At 40.6% G+C, this 19,826-nt stretch overlaps 1 protein-coding gene across 6 annotated transcripts in view; it reads left to right on the top strand.

Moving 5' to 3' along the window:
• The first annotated feature begins 584 nt into the window (after positions 1–584).
• The window catches only part of PRIMPOL (primase and DNA directed polymerase), a 67,379-nt gene continuing 48,137 nt past the window's right edge, over positions 585–19,826 (top strand). The window contains exons 1-3 of one of the 6 annotated variants that reach the window (XM_071213862.1): positions 585–1,223; positions 1,768–1,832; positions 4,587–4,694. The gene's annotated coding sequence lies outside the window, so the exon portion shown is untranslated. Of the gene's footprint in view, positions 1,226–1,767; positions 1,833–4,586; positions 4,695–19,826 lie in introns of all 6 variants that reach the window. The other 5 variants (XM_004481755.4, XM_004481754.4, XM_071213876.1 and 2 more) reach the window with 5 other exon arrangements.

Here is a 19,826-nt window from a genome sequence, read left to right as displayed (position 1 = left end):
AGAGGTACCCTGCGGCCGCCCCGCCCCTCCAGGCCTCCCCGCATCGCGGCGGCCCGCCCCGCCCCCCTGTGGAACATCCCGCCCCTCCAGGCCTCCCGGCTCCCTGCGGCCCGCTCCGCCCCCCGGTGGAACGCCCCGCCCCTTCAGGCCTCCCGAGGTGCCCTGCGGCCGCCCCGCATCCCGGCGGAACGCCGCTCCCCCTGCGGAACACCCCGTCCCTCCAGGCCTCCCCCGGCTCCCTGCGGCTCCCTGCGGCCGCCCCGCATCCCGGCGGAACGCCGCTCCCCCTGCGGAACGCCCCGCCCCTCCGGGCCTCCCCGCTCTCCTGCGGCCCGCCCCGCCCCCTGCGGAACGCCCCGCCCCTCCGGGCCTCCCGAGCTCCCCTGCGGCCCGCCCCGCCCCTGCGGAACGCCCCGCCCCTCCGGGCCTCCCGAGCTCCCCTGCGGCCCGCCCCGCCCCTGCGGAACGCCCCGCCCCTCCGGGCCTCCCGAGCTCCCCTGCGGCCCGCCCCGCCCCCTGCGGCCCGCCCCGCCCCTCCGGGCCTCCCGAGCTCCCCTGCGGCCCGCCCCGCCCCCTGCGGAACGCCCCGCCCCTCCGGGCCTCCCCGCTCTCCTGCGCCGTACCCAGTGCTCCCGACCCGCCCGCCTCGCGCGCTCCGCTCCGGCCGTGCCTACGGCTGGTGCGCCTGGGCTCCGCCGCCAGCCCTTCCTCCCACCCCGCCGCGCCCCGCGCTGAGGCCCCGTCCCCGCGCCCGGTTTGAAGTCTTGATCCCGCCTCTGCGGCAGGTCCCGCCCTCCCCCGGGATCCCGCGGCTTCCCACGCGAGCGCGCGACTCGGGAGGTGAACTGAGGGAGACCTGCAGGCCGGTTCCCGCCCAGGGGCAGAGAGAAGGGGGCCCGGGCCGGGCCTTCGGGAGGAGGGGGAGCAGGCCGGGGCCGCACTCGTAATCTCTCTTTTTCCACGGGTGACCCGAGGCCTTCCCGTAGGTTGCCCCCAATTCCCTGTCTCTAATTCAAAAGCCTTAACTGCCGTCCTGGTTCCCGAGCGATTTTCATTTCAGACCTTGAGGCAAATCATGAATAGATTTCCTCGAAGAATTTAGTAACACACATGAAATGTGCGCGAAATTGTGCACAACCTTTCAGAAAGTTCCTGGCAGCCCGACGCCAAGTCGAGGACCTCGCGTTAAGAACTAGCGTACCACCAACACTTTGCCCATTCGGGTGTGAGTAAGGGGCTGTATTCTGTACATAAATATGCCTTGCTATATATTTGACTGCCATTTGTTGAGTGCTTATGCCATGCTCTTGTATTTTCGTGATTTTCTTATTTTTCAGCAGCCCTTCGAGGTAGGCATTCCATTCCCAGGCTTAAAGAGATTAAATAGTTTGCATTTGATCATAGCACAGGCACATGTATTAAACTAAGATCCCATGAATAGACTGTTATCTGTCCCCAACCAAGCGCAAACCCGTGTTTTGCAATCCTTTTTCCGCCATAAAAAAGCTTGAGAAATAGGACACACTTTCAACCTTAAGCGTGGTTCAGGGTGGTAGTAAGCTCAAGAGATGAACAGTATAAAGTCCTCACTCCGATCCATTCTCATGCCCAAACCCCTTCCTTGCTAAACGTGCTTCCCAACGGAAAGCAGTTTTCTGTTTTCATGGAGGTTATACTAATTTACTAAGTCTAGGAACATTTAAATTACTACCAAATAGTGGGTTGGAGGTAATGTCTTCTGAGTGATCCAGTAATTTCTCTTTACAGGTGGCAGAACTTGATCTAGACCTTGAAGCAGAAGATTCTGGGAAAGGAAACCTGGGGCATTCCAGGTGAGAGAAATATTTGCAAGAGGGCTCTTGGATTGGGCCAGGAGCAAAGAGTAGTCATTATCGTTTATTTGGTGAGCAATGGGAAATAAAATGAGTAAGTGATTTAGGGCCAGATTTTGGAGGGGGATTTCTACTCCATGAGGTAAACTATAGTGTGTCTTGAGTGATGCTATGAGTCATTAATAAGTGTTCTTATGAAAAGTTATGAAAATGGTTTTAAGGATTGGTCTGAGAGTTATCTGGTTGGGATGGGAGATCCTGTGGGAACGGGAGATAGGAGGAACTGGAAAAGAACAATATATTGCTGTATGTTTCTTTTCCCTTTTGGTAGGTTTTTGGGAAATTGAAATATTTGTGTTCAAGCATAGACAAGCAAATTGAAATGGGAAAAAAATTAATATTGCTTATTCATCTGGAAAGTAAACTGATTTTTACTATAAAATGAGTTTTTAAAATGTTTATTTTAAAAAGATACTTAGATTACGTAAAAAAAATATAGGGAAGCGGACTTGGCCCAGTGGTTAGGGCGTCTGTCTACCACATGGGAGGTCTGTGGTTCAAACTCCGGGCCTCCTTGACCCGTGTGGAGCTGGCCCATGCACAGTGCTGATGCGTGCAAGGAGTGCCCTGCCACGCAGGGGTGTCCCCAGTGTAGGGGAGCCCCACGCACAAGGAGTGCGCCCCGTAAGGAGAGCCGCCCAGTGCAAAAGAAAGTGCAGCCTGCCTAAGAATGGCACCGCCCACACAAAGAGCTGACACAACAAGAGGACGGAACAAAAAGAAACACAGATTCCCGTGCAGCTGACAACAACAGAAGCGGACAAAGACGCAGCAAAATAGACACAGAACAGACAACTGGGGGGAGAGGGGAGAGAAATAAATCTTTAAAAATATATATATATATAAGGGATTCCCATATGTCCCACTCCCCACACCTCCCACCTGTCCCCATGTTGTGTGGTACAGTCCTTGCAATTGATGAACACATTTTGGAGGATTGCCACACAGCATGGATTATAGTTTACATTGTAATATAAATGAGTTTTAATTACATACTTTACCATGAAAACTTTACCAATAGTTAAATAGTTTCAATGCATTCCAAGAGACCAGTAAACAGATAAAACATAAAATTAAGAAATCATTGCCAAATACCAGAACAGAACATGTAACATCAGAAAATACAAAATACTGGTGACTGTAATTTTGGGGCAGAGGGAGAAGTTGTAATTGGGAATAGGAATTGATCAGTGATGAGCTAAGTAGAAGGAAGCCAGGAGAAGTAGGCTAAGGACAAGGCATGCTTCAGATCTCCCTAGAAGCCAGTGATTGTGAAGAAGATACCCCCTTGTCCAGCTGCCTGGGAACAGATCATCAAATGTTATTGTTGGGCAAGCCTGGGTATAAACCCAGGGATGAGGAATGTAATAGTCACAAACCAGAATATGATCTGTGATCCTGTTCTCATTTCCTTTTTTTTTTTTTTTAAGCCATCCAGTTCCCCCTGCTCACATAGTTCAAGCCCCAGTTGTCTTCTAAGCCTCACTCCAGCTGTTTAAATTTTTCAAGCTGTGCAACAGAACATAGCGACATGATATATACTAAACTTTTCTTTCCCTTCTGTTGAGGTCCATGGTTTCCCCGTTGCAGTGATTCTTAAACTGGTTTTCCATTGTGACTCCACAATTTTCATGACACGTTCCCATAGTCATGTCTAGATTTTTATAAAATCCTGGTATGATTTTAGTGTCATAAGTGTAATCATCTATGTGGTTAGTCCTAGTTAGTCATTGGTGAGATACCACTTTTGCTTTGTATCTGATTATATTTTGTGTTTATTTTCTTCATTAAGTTATCAGTGGACTTTGTTAAAAGTTAATATACATCATAAAGGAATGTGAACATCTCAGATTTATCTAAATGTAGAGGACTTTTATCTTTAGGTTAAGCAGATTAAAAGTAACTGGAATACTCTATCTAGCAAGAAGGAGCCATATCTCTGCATTGAAAGCAGTTTTGTTTTTTTTTCAATTGCTTCATTTCCTCAATCCTATGAAATTATATTCCTTTTCCAGGTATATCTGTTAAGAAATTTATATTGATACATTTAGAATTTCTATTTCTTGGTTTATAATTTTCATGTGGATTATGGGTGACTCTCAAAGGATAATCATTCCTAAATGTTATGGTTGAAGTCAGACTTGAAATCTATGGATAATATTGGGAACTGAGTGATGACCCCCACAAGAGATCAGGGCCCAAACCCTAGTTCCCTGGTATGAACCCCTTTGTAAATAGGGCCCTTGAAGACGTTATCAGTTTGGGTGTGCTCAAAGTGAAGGAAGGTGGGCCTGGATCCTGTATGACCAAGTTGGAAGCAAAGGAAGTTGGACAGAGAAGCCATGGGGAGCAGCCAGAGTCTGGAAGTCAACAGAATGCAGAAGAGAAAGGAGATGATGTGATGGAAAAGCCGAGGATCCTGGATTGCCACTCGCCAGCCCCAGAATGCCTCATTCTTTGGAGAGAAAGCATGGCCTTGCTGATTCCTTGCTTTTGCACTTCTCCTCCCACAAGCCATGAGCCAATAAATTCCTATTGTTTAAAACAGCCAACTCATTTTATGGTGTGTGTTTTAGCAGCTAAGAAACCAAAAAAGGTAATATACCTTTTTAGAAAACAAAACAAAACACAACACTTACCATGTTATTCCTACACTCTTTCAATCTTTTAAGATGATTTTATTTTTCCTTCCAGGAAATATATCATTCGCAGTAAGTTTGTTGTTGCCTCAAAGTTTATACTGAACTATTTCCCACATTTATCAACTTGATAAACACAGGTACTATAAAAGCATTGCCTAAGGTAAGTAGGAATTTACTCTCAAATGCTTTAGTATATATATATTTATTTCACTTTAAAAAACCTAATGTATCTGTTTCCACATAGACGAATTATGACATAGATGCTATTAATAAAAAGGGAAATTTTATCAGTTGTCTATTTCTGTGCAAAAGCCAGCTCAAAACTTACTGGCTTAAAAATAGCTGAGCAGTTCTTCTGCAGGTCTCACCAGGATGTGCTGGCTGTTCATGCAGTTGCGTTCAGATGCTGGCTGGATGATCCAGGTGGCCTAACTCCTATATCTGTCAGGTGGCACTGGCTGTTAGCTGGGTGCTCGGTTCCTTCGTACTCTGTGAGGCTACAGTAAGACAGTCTCAGGGCAGACTTCCAGATTTGCAAAATCTGATGCAAAGGGACTTATTTAATCTCTGTTTTGTTTACACTTGTCAGTGTTCTGTTGGCCATAGCAAGTCATGTGGCTAAGACCAGAGTTGTCATGGGAGTAAGTTCAAACTGCATTACTTAATGGGAAGAAAGATGAGGAATTTGTGGCTTTAAAAATTTTTTTTCATTAGGGAATTTGTGAGTTCACAGAGCAGTCATGCATAAAATATAGGATGCCCATATACCACCTCAACACCAATACCTTGCATAACTGTCAAAAATTTGTTATAACTGATGATAGCACAATTTTATAGTTGTACTATTGACTGAAGTCTATGATTTAACTTAGGGTTCTTTGTTTATGTAGTGTGGTTCTATGGATTTTTTTTTTAATTCATTCTGTTACCATATAAACAATCTAAGATTTTCCCCTTTAGTCATATTCAGATACATATTCAGTGCAGTTAATTGCATTCACAAGGTTGTGCTACCACCAACATTACCAATGGTAAACATTTCCATTGTTTCAAATAGGAACACTGTTCATTTTAAGCCTTAACTTCCCATTCCCTATTCCTACACCAACCTCTGGTAACCTATTTTTGAGCTCCTGACTCTTTGAGTTTGCTTATTCTAATTGTTACAAACCAGTGAGATCATAGAATATTTGCCCTTTTGTGTCTGGCTTATTTCACTCAACATAATATCTTCAGGGTTCATCCATGTTCTTGCATGTATCAGGACCCCATTCCTTTTCATGGCTAAATATTCCAGAGATAGGTATACCATATTTTATTTATCCACTCATTGGTTGGTAGACATTTGGGTTGCTTCCATCGTTTGGCAATTGTGAATAATGCCTCTGAATATGAATGCAAATATCTTTTCCAGTCTCTGCTTTCAGTTCTTTCGGGTATATACCTAGTAGTGAGATTGCCAATCATATGGTAGTTCTGTTCAGCTTTCTGAGGAACCGACAAATTGTTTTCCACAACAGCTGCACCATTTTACATTGCCACCAGAATGAAAGGGTGTTCCTATTCCTCTACATCCTCTCCAGCACTTATTTTCCAGTTTTTTAATAGTAGCCATTCTAGTGGATTTAAAATGGTTTCTCATTTTGGTTTTGATTTGCATTTCCCTGATGGCTAATGATGTTTTTGGGTGCTTTCTGGCCATTTGTATAACTTTTTGGGAGTGATACCTATTCAGATCTTTAACCCACTTTTTAATTGAGTTGTTTATCTTTTTGTTGTTAAATTGAAGGATTTCTTTATATATTTTGAATAGTCAAATGTAGTCAGATGTAGTTTCCAAATATTTTTTTCTTATTGTATAGGTTGCATGTTACTTTCATGATAAAGTCCCTTGAAGAACAAAAGTTTTAAATTTTAATGTGGTTCCGTTTATCTATTTTTTTCTTTTGTTGCTTGTGCTTTGGGTGTAAAGTCTAAGAAACCATTGCCTACATAGAGTCCTGGAGATGTTTTTATACATTTTCTTCTAGGAAATGTTCTGGCTCTTATATTTAGGTCTTTGATCCATTTTGAGTTAATTTTTATGTACGGTGTGAGGTAGGGATCCACTTACATTCTTTTGGATATGGATATCTAGTTCCCCCAGCACTGTTTGTTGAAGAGTTATTGCTTCCCAATTGAGTGGTCTTTACCCCCTTGTTGAAAGTCATGTGGCCATAAATGTGAAGGTTAGTGCGTGAGCTGTCAGTTCAATTCCATTGGTCTGTATGTCTGTCTTTGTGCCAGTAACATGGTGTTTTGATATTTCTGTGGCTTTGTAATAAGTTTTAATATCAGGAAGTGTGACTCTTCAAACTTCATGCTTTTTCAAGATGACTTTAGCTATTCAGGGCCATTTACCTTTCTATATAAATTTAATGATTGGTTTTTCCTTTTCTGCAAAGAAGGTTTTTGGAATTTTGATTGGAATTGCATTGAATGTATAAATCACTTTGGGTAGTATTGACATCTTAATGGTATTTAGCTTCCCAGTCCATGAACACAGAATGGCCTTCTGTTTATATATAGGTTTTCTTTGATTTCTTTTAGCAATGTTTTGTAGTTTTCTGTGTACAAGTCGTTTACATCTTTGATTAGATTTATTCTTAGGTATTTGATTCTTTTAGTTGCTATTGGAGTGGAATTTTCTTCTTGATTTCTTGTTCTGATTAGTCATTGCTTGTATATAGAAACACAACTGATTTTTGGGTGTTGATCTTGTCCCCACCACTTTGCTGAATTCATTTATTAGCTCTAGGAGCATTGTGGTTTTTTCAGCATGTTCTGTATATAGAAACAAACCATCTGCAAATAGGGAAGGTTTTACTTCTTCATTTCAATTTGTTTTGTTTTTTTTGCTTGTACTGTATGGGCATCTGGTTAGGACTGTTTCTTTTTTTATTTTTCTCCCCTTCCCTGCCCCACCCCCCACAGTTATTTGCTCTGTATGTCCATTCGCTGTGTGTTCTTCTGTGTCCACTTGTGTTCTTGTCAGTGGCACCAGGAATCTGTCTCTTTTTTTGTGTGTCATCTTGCTGCATCAGCTCTCTGTGTGTGCAGCACCACTCCTGGGCAGGCTGTACTTTTTTTTTTTTCACGCTGGGCGGCTCTCCTTACAGAGCGCACTCCTTCTGCATGGGGCTCCCCTATGCAGGGGACACCCCCTGCGTGGCTTGGCACTCCTTGCGTACATCAGCACTGTGCGTGGGCCAGGTCATCACACAGGTCAGGAGGCCCTGGGTTTGAACCCTGGACCTCCCATGTGGTAGGTGGATGCTCTGTCTGTTGAGCCAAATCCGCTTCCCTCATTTCCAATTTGGATGCCTTTTTTTTTTGGCCTCATTGCTCTGGGAAGAATTTCCAGTACAGTGTTGAATACCAGTGGTGACAGTGGGCATCAGTGTCTTGTGCCTGATCTTAGAGGGAAAGCTTTCAGTCTTTCACCATTGGGTAAAATGTTAGCTGTGGGCTTTTATTTGCCCTTTATCATGGTGAGGAAGTTTCCTTCTATTCCTCGTGTTCTAATTTTATCAAGAATGGCTGCTCTGTTTGTCACATGCCTTTTCTGCATCAATTGAGATAATCATGTGGGTTTTTCTTCTTCCATTCTGTTAATGTTGAATATTGCATTAATTGATTTTCTTGTGTTGAACTACCCTTGCATCCCAGGGGTAAATCCTACTTGATCATGGCAAATAATTCTTTTAGTATACTGTTGGATTTGGTTTGCTAGTATTTTGCTGAGGATTTTTATATCTATATTCATAAGAGATATTGGTGTGCAGTTTTCTTTAGTTGTGGTATCTTTATTTGACTTTGTTATGAGGGTGATGTCAGCCATTTGCAATGAATTTGGGAGTGTTCCTTTCTCTTCAGCTTTTTAGAAGCGCTTGAGCAGAATTGCAGTTGTCTTCTTGGAATGTTATGTAGAATTCCCCTGTGAGGCAATCTAGTCCTGGGTTGTTTTTATTGTTGTCGGGAGGCTTTTCATTACTAATTGGTTTGCTGAGATCGTCTCTTTCTTTTGGAGTCAATGCAGATAGTTTGTGTGTTTCTAAGAATTTGTCCATTTCATCTAGGTTATCTAATATATTGGTGTACAGTTGTTCATAGTATAGTCTTATAGGCCTTTTTATTTCAGCAGTGTCAGTAGAAATATCCCCATTTTCGTTTCTGATTTTGGTTATTTGTATCCTCTCTTTTTTTCTTTATCAGTCTAGATAATAGTTTTAACTGTTCTTTTCAAAGAACAAACTTTTGGTTTTGTTGATTCTATTTTTTATTTTCTATTTCATTTATCTCTGCTCTAATCTTTGCTATTTCCTTCTGCTTGCTTTGAGTTTAGTTTTCTCTTTTTCTAGTTCTTCCAGTTGTTTTTTTTTGAGGTATGGGTGCTAGGAATTTAACCTGGGACCTCATATGTAGGAAGCCAGACACATCAGCTCCTCTGAGTTGTTTTTAGAAGGCACGGGAACCGAACCTGGGACATCCCTTGAAGGAAGCAGGTGCTCAACTGCTTGAGTCACATCCACTCCCAAGTTCTTCCAGCTTTGAGGATAGGTCTCTAATTTGAACTTTTCCTTCTTTTTTAATGTAAGCATTTAGAGTTATAAATTTTCCTCTCAGCATTGTCTTTGCTGCATCCCATAGTTTTGGTATGCTGTATTTTCATTTTCATTTGCCTTAAGATATTTCTTAGGAAATTTCCTTCTGATTTCATTGTTAACCCACTGGTTGTATAAGAGTAGTTGTTTTAATTTCCACAGATTTCTGCATTTATCATTTCTCCTTCCTCTTGATTTCTAGCTTCATTCAGTTGTGGTTAGAGAATATGCCTTGTGCAATTTCAGTTCTTTTGAATTTATTGTGACTTGTTTTCTGACCCAGCATCCTGGAGGATGATCCATGTGGATTTGAAAGAAATTTGTATTCTGTTTTTGTTGGGTGAAATGTTCTATACATGTCTGTTAGGTCTAGTTGGTTTAGAGTATCATTCAAGTCTTGTGCTTCCTTTTTGAATTACTGACTAGATGTCCTATCCATTATTGATAGTGGTATATTAAAGTCTCCTACTGTTAATACAGCACCATCAATTTATTTCTTCAAATCTGCCAGTATTTGCTTCACAGTTCTGCTCTTAGGTGCATATATATTTATAATTGTTACATCTTCCTGATGAATTCTGTTACTTACCAGTATATAATAACCATCTTTGTCCCTCTTAAGTGTTTTCGACTTAAAGTCTATTTTATCTGATATTAGTGTAGTCATCACTACACTACACTACAGCTTTCTTTTGGCTACTACAGGTAGCAGTTTGATGTTATTTATGAATTCAGAAAAAGATATTTGATTATGTTTGTAAACTGATCTGTTTCTCTGGGCATGATACCCTTTGATTGTATTAGATTCAGCTGAGATGGCTTTGATTAAATTATGTTAAGGTTAGGGAGGCAAATGTGGCTCGTGTAATTGAGTGTCTACCATATGTACAAATATATAAGTCTACCATGTACAAATATATAAATATATGTGCAAATATATAAAATAACAAGTACCAAAAAAAAAAAAAGTGAGGGGACAGAGGGGTATAGAAAAAGTATACATGTATGCTGTTGAAGTTACATTGGATTCAATTCCTGGGGCCTCCTGCTGAAAGCATGCTGGCCCATGCGGCTAGCTGGCCTGAGCTGAGAGCTGGCGCAGTGCGATGATGCAACAAAAAGAGACACAGAGGAGAGACAATAAGAGATACAGCACACCAGGGAGCTGAGTTGGCATAAGAAGGTCCCAGGATCCAGTTCCTGGTGCTGGCTAAAGAAAAGACAAGCAGACACAGAAGAACATAAGTGAATGGACACAGAGAGCAGACAACAAGGAGGCGGGGGAGGAGGGATAAATAAATAAATCTTTTTAAAAATTATGTTAAGATTAGGGCTTTAATTAGACCACTTCATTAAGGCGACTCAGTTTGAGTCTCTGTCCCCTTTGTGGGCTATTTAAACAGACAATCAAGGAGACACACAGAGAATTAGATGTGCAGAAAAAGACATGGCAGGGGAGAGAACTTGGTTTTGACGCTGGAGCCCAGGGGTGAGATGAGCCATTTGCTGGTAGATTACAACTGACTTTATGAAGAGACCAGCAGCTGAGAAGCCCTGAGAGACTAGCCTTATGCCAGCCTATAGCTGAGATGAGAAGAAGCTGAGCACACAGAGTCTGAAGAAGAGCAGGAAGACTGAGCCCTTGTAGAGATCAGCAACCATCTTGCTCTAACATGTGGCAGCAGACTTTGGTGGGGGAGTACCTTTTATGGTACCTTAAGCTGGACTCTTTGGGGCTTTGCTTTTACCCCAAATAAGCACCCTTTATAACAGCCAGTAGATTTCTGGTACTTTGCATCAGCACCCATTTGGCTGGCTAATACATTATGCATGGTATATTTTTTTCCACCCTTCCACCCTCATACTTCTTGTATTTTTAAATTTAAAGTGAGTCTCCTCCAGACAACATATAGGACAACTATGCTTTTTTCCCATTCTGTCAATCTCTGCCTTTTGACTGAAGAGTATAATCCATTTGCTTTTTTTGTTTTGTTTTTTTAATTGTTTTTCTTTTTTCCCATTTACTTTTTTTTTTTTTAATATTTATTTATTTATTTAATTCCCCCCTCCCCTGGTTGTCTATTCTCTGTGTCTATTTGCTGCGTCTTGTTTCTTTGGCCGCTTCTGTTGACGTCAGCGGCACAGGAAGTGTGGGCAGCGCCATTCCTGGGCAGGCTGCACTTTCTTTTGCGCTGGGCGGCTCTCCTTACAGGGCACACTCCTTGCGCATGGGGCTCCCCTACGCGGGGGACACCCCTGCGTGGCAGGGCACTCCTTGCGCACATCAGCACTGCGCATGGGCCAGCTCCACACGGGTCAAGGAGGCCCGGGGTTTGAACAGGGGACCTCCCATGTGGTAGACGGACGCCCTAACCACTGGGCCATGTCCGTTTCCCCCCATTTACTTTTAAAGTAACTAGTGAAAATACAGGACTTCTGCTGTTTTGCTATTTAGCCTTTGTAGGTCTTATACATCTTTTTTGTCACTCACTTTTATATTTAATTTTTTTGTGTTGTACCATATTGAGTGCCTTCTCATTTCAATCTCGATATATTTTTATCTATTTTCTTTTTCTTACCATGGGGTTAAAATTTAATATCCTAAATATGTGACAGTCATATTTAGTTTGATATCAACCTAACTTCAATAGCATACATATATACTTTTCCTATACCCCTCTGGCCCCTTACTTTTTTTTTGGTACTTGTTACCATTTATATATTTGAACATTTTATGACCAAAAACATAGATTTCTTTTTATTCATTTGTATTTTAGCACTTGTAGGAAGTGGATTTATGTACCAAACAATACACTATAATTATACCGGCATTTATAAATACAGAAATGGTAATCTTTACTGCAAGTCTATTTCTTTGTGCCACTTTAAACCACTGTCTAGTGTCCATTCCATTAAGCCTTAAGAACTCCCTTTAGCATTGCTCATAGGGCAGAGAATGTCTTAATCTCTCATTTTTTAAAAAATTGTTTGCTTCTGCCCCCACCCCCCAATGGCTCCCTCCTCTGTCTGCTCATTGTCTGCTCATCTTCTTTAGGAGGCACCAGGAACTGAACCTGGAACCTCCTGTGGTAGGCAGGCACCCAATTTCTTTTGAGCCACATTTGCTCCCTCTCCCTCATTTTTCTTTTATAACTGCTTTATTGAGGTATAATTAACATACCATAAAATTCACACATTTAAAATATATAATCCAGTGTTTTTTATAATTACAGAGTTGTGCAACTTCATCACTTTTGAAGTGATGATGCCCCCCCAAAAATTCCATACCAATTACCAATCAATCCCCGTCTCCCTTGCTACTCTGCTCATGGCAGCCTCTAATTTACCTTCTGTCTCTATGGATTTGCCTATTCTGAACATTTTCTATAAATGGAATCACATATAATTTTTTTTGCGTATGACTGATTTCTTTTACTCGACAATGTTTTCAAGATTCATTATACATACTGTAGCATATATCAGTATTTCACTTATTTTTATTGCCAAATAATATTCCATTGTTTAGATACATTACATTCATAAGTTGATGGGCATTTTGGGTTGTTTCCACTTTTGTACTATTAAGAATAATGCTTGAGATTCCTGATCAAACTTTCGTGTAGACATATGTTTTACTTTTTCTTGATTATATAATTAAAAGTGGGATTGCTGAGCCATACGGTAACTCTATTTTTAACACTTTGAGGAGCTGCCAAACTATTTTCCAAAGTGGTTACCTTATTTTATAATCGCACCAGTAATGTACTATGGTCAAATATTTCACATCCTCACCAATTCTTGTTATTGCAGGGTTCTATTATTTTTTTGTTTATGCCTCATTTTTTGAAAGGAAGTTTCGCCCGATATAAAATTATTGACTGGCACTTGTTTTCTTTCAGAACTTTAAGTATTTCACCCCACAGCCTTCTTGCCTCTGTAATTTCTGATGAGAAGTAGGCACTCAGTCTAATTGGGACTCCCTTGTATGTAACACCTTGCTTTTGTCTTGCAACTTTTAGAGCTCTCTCCTTTTCCTTTGAATTCAGTAGCATGATCAATATATGACAGGGTGTATTTTTCTTCATGTGTATCCTATTTGGTGTTCTCTGAGCTTCTTGAATGTGTATATTCACATCTTTTGCAAAGTTTGGAAAGTTCTCTGTCATTATTTAACTATTTCTTCTGCCCTTTTCTCTCTTTCATCTCTGTCTGGAGCTCCCATTATGCATATATTGGTGAGCTTGATGGTGTCTTATAGCTATCTTAGGCTCTTTTCACTTTTTTTTATTTTTACTACTATTGGAATAATGAAAATGCTCTAAAAATAATTGGAGTGATAAATGCACAACTATGTGATTATACCAAATACCATTGATTGTACACTTTGGGTGGACTTATGCTTTATGATTATATATCAATAAAATTGTTAAAGTGATCTCCAAGGGTCAGTGTTTTGAGGTTATGTAAATTAGCATAAATATTCAGAAAATGGGATCCTCTCCATGTCTGCAGTATTCTTCCATTTCCTCATTTCCTGTAACCTATATGTCATTATAAACAAAAGCCCCTTGTCAACAAAAATTATTTTCACTTTTAATAATTCTTTTTTCTTTCTGCTCCTCAGCCTGACTCATTTCACGTGTCTTCAGGTTCACTGATTCTTCTTCCAGCTCCCATATGCTCTTTTTTTTTAACTTGAGAAGTTGTGTTTATAAAACAATCATACATACCATACCCCACCACCAACACCTTATATTGTTGTGACACATTTGTTACCACTGATGAAAACATCATCATACTATTACTGCTATCTATGGCCCATAGCTTATATTTGGTATATTATTGCCACAAACTATCTATTTTAGTTTGTCAGAGGGCTGCAGATGTAAAGTAACAGAAATGTGTTCGCTTTTATAAAGGGTATTTATTTGGGGTAAAAGCTTACAGTTCCAAGGCCATAAAAAGTCAAACTCAAGGCACCGTAAGAGGTGCTTTCTTACCCAAGTCAGCTGACACGAGTTGAAGTAAGATGTCAGGCATTTCTGCCTGGTCTCTTCCTTCCCCCTCCAGGCTGTACCATTTCCCAGAGCTCCACAGTAGACAACCAGGCACAGGGCTTGTCTCTTACTGGGCCTTCTCTCTCAGGCTCAGCTACTACACTTTCTTTCCAATTTCAACTGCGAGCTCTCAGGCATATGGCTCATCTTCCCCAGGGCCTCAGCTCTTTGAGCCTCTCCTTTCTCTCACATGCCAGGATCAAAAATGGCAGAGCTCTTTTTCCCGATATGTCTCTGATTTCTATTAGACCCAGCAAGAGGGTGGACCCTCAATGTGAGTTATGCCTCATTGAGGTAGTCCAGTTGAAAAGGTCCCACACCCACAGGAGTGGACTAGCCCAGAAACATCATTTTTCTCTTTTTGGGATTCAGAGAATAATTTCACCCCCTCCCCCATGCTATTATTAACACTATGTTTTAGTGTTGTATATTTGTATAGTCAGTGAGTGAATGTTCTCGTATTTGTACTGTTAACTACAGCCCATCATTCAGCATGGGGCTCACTCTGATAGGTGGTCCCCTTCCTTGTACAATCTGTCCACTGTGTACTTGCAGGGTCTCTCAGCTTCACCACAGAGATGTGCCGTCATCAGCTCATTGCACCTCTGAACGCTTTCATTACTCCAGAAAGAAAAACCCCATACTTCTTAAACACCCCCACTGTAGACCTTAGCATTGATATGCTACCTTCTTTGCCACTGCTGTAAAAATATTATAGTATTACTACTAAATATAGTCTATACAAATATAGTCTATACAACTATACAAATAAGTTGTATTTTTCCATGTATCTCCATATTCTTAACACCTTGTAATAGAGGAAAATTCTTTTGTTTATACTCTTAACCACAGTCATCATCCACTACTGAAGTCATTATATTATATAGTCACTAGATTATCCTCAAGCATTCTTTCAATTGACATTAACCTCCCTAGACTACTGCATTATACTCACTGTAGTGTGTTACCATCAACTCTATCTGTTTCCCCACATTTACAATCTACTTATTAAACATTCTACGTACATTCAGCATCAGCTCCCCCTCTCAGCCTACATTCTTTTTTTTTTTTTTTATTGACTTTGTAATAATATTACATTAAAAATATATATGTGAGGTCCCATTCAACCCCACCCCCCCACCCCCCCTCTCCCCCCCCAGCAACACTCGTTCCCATCATCATGACACATCCATTGGATTTGGTAAGTACATCTTTGGGCACCTCTGCACCTCATAGACAATGGTCCACATCATGGCCCATACTCTCCTCCATTCCATCCAGTGGGCCCTGTGAGGATCCACGATGTCCGGTGATCACCCCCAAGGCGCCATCCAGGGCAGCTCCACGTCCCAAATACGCCCCCACCTCTCATCTCTTCCTGCCCTTCCCCATACCCATCGTCCACCATGTCCACTTTTCCCAATCCAATGCCACCTCTTCTATGTGGACATTGGATTGGTTGTGTCCATTGCACCTCTATGTCAAGAGGAGGCTCAGATTCCACATGGATGCTGGCTGCCATCCTCCCATTTTCAGTTGTAATCACTCTAGGCTCCATGGTGTGGTGATTGTCCTTCTTCAACTCCATCTTAGCTGAGTGTGGTAAGTCCAATAAATCAGATTGTAGGTGCTGGAGTCTGTTGAGGCTCAGGACCTGGCTATCACATTATCAGTCCAGAGATTCAAATCCCCTAACTATATCTTAAACCCCAACGTTAACTGCACCTCCAGCAGATTAGTATGAAAGTCTTATGAAGGGAGATCCCATCTGAGTCCAGATTCATCACACATAAACACCATTTCCAGAGAGGGGCCATCTGCCCTGGTAGTAAACCCCATCGGCCATGACCATAACTCTCATGGGTCTCTTTAGCCTTCATAGGAACCAATATCTGGGGGTTGTATCTGCTTTATCTGTCTCTCTGACTCTGCTCAGTTGTGCATGAGGGCAATCCTTCTGCCAGCCTCCAGACTCTTTTTTAGAAACTCGTAGCCATATAAACTCATTTCTCCTTTCCATTTCCCCCTTACTTTAGGTCAAACAGCATTTTAAAGTCATGTTATTTTATGTAGACATGGATATTCTGCTGATCAGCCTACATTCTATCTCCTAGTAACCTATACTCTAAAATTTAACTCTATGAGTATGCTTACCATAATGAGATCATTTTAATGAGACCATACAGTATTTGTCCTTCTGTGTCTGGCTTATTTAAATCAGCATAATGTCTTCAGGGTTCATCCATGTTGTCATATGCCTCCTGACGTCATTGCTTCACAGAGGCTGCACAATTTTTCATTGCCACCAACAGCGAAGGAGTGTTCTGATTTCTCAGCATCCTCTCCAGTACTTGTAGTTTTCATTTTTTTCCCATAATGCCCATTTTGTAAGGTGTGAAATGATATCTCATTGTACTTTTTTTAAACAAATCTTATTGATACATATTAATAAAGCATAAATCCATTCAAAGTATACAATCTGGTATTTGGTATAATCATATAGTTGTGCATTCATCACTTCAATTATTTTTAGAGCATTTTCCTTTTTCCAGTAATAATAATAAATAAAAACAAACAAAACCTCATCACCTCTCAATCTCTCTATGCTTTGCCGTATACAGCTGCTATTCTGTTTCCTTCTCTTTAGTATATTTTTATTTATGTTTTGTCAGTCTTATATGCAGTACCAACTGTATTCATATTTTAAATGAGTTTCACTGTTATACAGTCCCATGTTACATTTTTTAGCTTTCTTTCTAATACATGTCCTCAGACTTTCCCTTTTGACCATTGTCATACCCATTTAATAGCTTTGCTAGTCAGAAACACCATAATGTGCTCTCTCCATTTCCATTCATTTCCAAAGATTTGCAAGCAGTCTTTTAACCAGTTGTGTACAGATCAACTGTCAGCTTTCCATTCTCTGCCCTCCTTCTATTTTCTGGTGACCTAGATTCTAATTATTGATTCCATGACTTTACATCATGTATTTAGTTCATAATAGCGTAGTCATACAGTATTTGTCCTTTTGTGTCTGGCTTGCTTTACTCAACATAATGTCCTCCAGGTTCATCCTTGTTGTCATATGCTTCACGATTTCACTTCTTACTGATGCATAACATTCCATCGTGAATACACCACAATTTCTTTATCCCTTCATTGGTTGATGGGCACCTGGGTTGTTTCCAACTTTTGGCAATTATGAAAACGCTGCTATGACATCGATGTGCAGATGTCTGTTTGTGTCTCTGCTCTCAGTTCTTCTGGGTATATACCCAGTAATGGTATTTCTGGGGCCCATGGTAAGTCTATATTTGACTTCCTTAGAAACTGCCAAACAGTCCTCCACAGTGACTACCATTCTACCTTCCCACCAACAGTGAATAAGGATTCTTAACTCTTCACCTATTTCTCCACATCTTCTTTAACATTTACAGTTTTCCAGCTTAATAGGGGCCAGTCTAATAGGTATGAAATACCTCATTGTAGATTTGATTTGATTTGATTTGCTAGCGATATTGAACATTTTTAAATGTGTTTTTTGCCATTTGTATTTCTTCTTTGGACAATTGTCTTTTCAAGTCTTTAGCCAATTTTTTAACTGGGTAGTTTGTCTTTTTATTGTTGAGTTGTTGATCTCTTTGTATATCATGGATATTAAACCCTTATCAGATATGTGATTGCCAAATATTTTCTTCTACTGAGTCAGCTGCCATTTCACCCTTTTGACAGAGTCCTTTGAGATACAAAAGGGTTTAATTTTGAGAGGGCCTCCCATTTATCTATTTTTTCTTTTGTTGCTTGTGCTTTGGGTCCAACGTTTAAGAAATGCCGCCTCCCACAAGATTTTGAAGATGTTTCCCTACATTTTCTTCTAGGACTTTTATGGTGGTTGCTTTTATATTTAGGTCCTTGATCCATTTTTACTTAATTTTTGTATGAGATATGAGCTAGGGGTCCTCTTTTTTTCTTTCGTATGTGGCTATCCAGTTCTCCCAGCGCCATTTGTTGTGGGCTGTTCGGGCCCACCTGGGAAGGCTTGATTGCCTTGTCAAAAACCACTTGACTGTAGATGAGAAGGTCTGTTTCTTAGTTCTCAATTCAGTTCCATTGTTCAGTCTGTCTATCTTACTGCCCATACCATGCTGTTTTTACCACTGTAGCTAAGTAGTATGTTACAGTAATATGCTACAAAATGGGAGTCCTCCAGCTTTGTTCTTTTTTATGATATTTTTCGTTATCTGGGGCCCCTTACCCTTTCAAATAAATTTTGAAGACAGAACATCTGAATTGGTAAAGACAGGAGAATAGAAAGAGAAGAGAATGGAAAAAATGGAACAGGGTCTCGGGGATTTGAATGACAACAGAAAATGCACAAACATACACATTGTTGCTGTCCCAGGAGAAGAAGAGAATGGAACAGGGGCAGAAAGAATATTTGAGGAAATGATGACTAAAAACTTCCCAACCCTTATGAAAGATATAAATATCTCATTGTACTTTTGATCTGATTTCCCTAATAGCTAGTTGTATTGAGCATCTTTTCATGTGCTTTTTGGCCATTTGTATTTCTTCTATGGAAAAATGTCTGTTCAGGTCTTCTGCCATTTTTTAATTGGATTGCTTGTCTTTTTATTGTTAAATAGTATGATTTCTTTATATATTGTGGAGATCAAACTCTTACTGGATATGTGGTTTCTGAAAATTTTCTCTCATTGAATGACTCCTTTTTACCTACTAAACAAAGTTGAAGCATAAAAGTTTTTAATTTTGAGGAGGTTCCATTTATCTGTTTTTTCTTTCATTTCTCATGCTTTCTGTAAGCTTTAAGAAACCACCATCTACTACAAGACCTTGAAGATGTTTCTCTACATTTTCTTCTAGGAGTTTTATAGTTATAGCTTTTATATTTAGGTCTTTGATCCCTTGTTATTTAATTTTTGTAGAGGCTGTGAGATAGGGAGTCTTCTTTCTTTCTTTTAGCTATGGATATATGGGTCTTCCAGCACCATTGTTGAATAGACTGTTCAGGAGAAATTTCACTGCCTGACCTTGAAACATTACAAAGCTACAGTGGTCAAAACAGCATGGTACCTGCATAAAGATAGATACATCGATCAGTAGAATAGAATTGAGAATCCAGAAATGAACCATCACCTCTACGGTCAACTTGTTTTTGACAAACCTACCAAATCCATCTTAATGGGACAAAACAATCTCTTCAACAAATGGTGCTGGGAGAACCGGATATCTATAACCAAAAGAATGAAAGAGGACCTCTGTCTCACTCTCTATTGAGTCAACTAAAAATGGATCAAATTGGGCAAAAGACTTGAATAGACATTTGTCCAAATAAGAAATACAAATGGCAAAAAAAATACATGAAAAAATGTTCAGCATCACTAATGATTGGGGAAATACAAATCAAAACTAAAGTGAGATATTTCACACTTATCAGAATGGTCACTGTTAAAAAGACAGGGAACTACAAGTGTTGGAGAGGATGTGGGGTGATAGGAACACTTATTCACTGTTGGTGGGAATGCAGAATGGTACAGCCACTGTGGAGGACTGTTTGGCAGTTCCTAAAGA

This window comes from Dasypus novemcinctus, chromosome 1 (assembly GCF_030445035.2).
Source record: "Dasypus novemcinctus isolate mDasNov1 chromosome 1, mDasNov1.1.hap2, whole genome shotgun sequence".
NCBI lineage: Eukaryota > Metazoa > Chordata > Mammalia > Cingulata > Dasypodidae > Dasypus > Dasypus novemcinctus.
The sequence above is the reverse complement of the archived record's forward strand: the minus strand, read 5'-3'. Positions and strand labels throughout refer to the sequence as shown.